The sequence below is a fragment of the Alligator sinensis genome, unplaced genomic scaffold (assembly GCF_000455745.1).
Source record: "Alligator sinensis unplaced genomic scaffold, ASM45574v1 scaffold546_1, whole genome shotgun sequence".
Taxonomy (NCBI): domain Eukaryota; kingdom Metazoa; phylum Chordata; order Crocodylia; family Alligatoridae; genus Alligator; species Alligator sinensis.
In genome coordinates this window covers 127,247-127,500 of record NW_005842061.1, presented here as the reverse complement: position 1 = coordinate 127,500, position 254 = coordinate 127,247, and positions in this window count along the sequence as shown.

Below are 254 nucleotides of genomic sequence, written 5' to 3'. Positions count from 1 at the left end.
AGGAATGACTAGTTCAAATGATCCATAGGTTCAAATTTGTTTGTACGAGCTGTTTAGGGAATGGTTACAAATAATGAATAGGACTCCAGTCTAGTGGCACTGTAAGGACATGCCTAACTTTATGCATGTGAGAAAGCCTGCTGAGTGTGTCTACATAAGATGTTTTACTGAGCAGTAGATTAATAAAGCATCATTATGTAGACTTGCACTAGGCTACTGAGCAGTAAAATAGGCTAATGTTCAGTTATCTACTA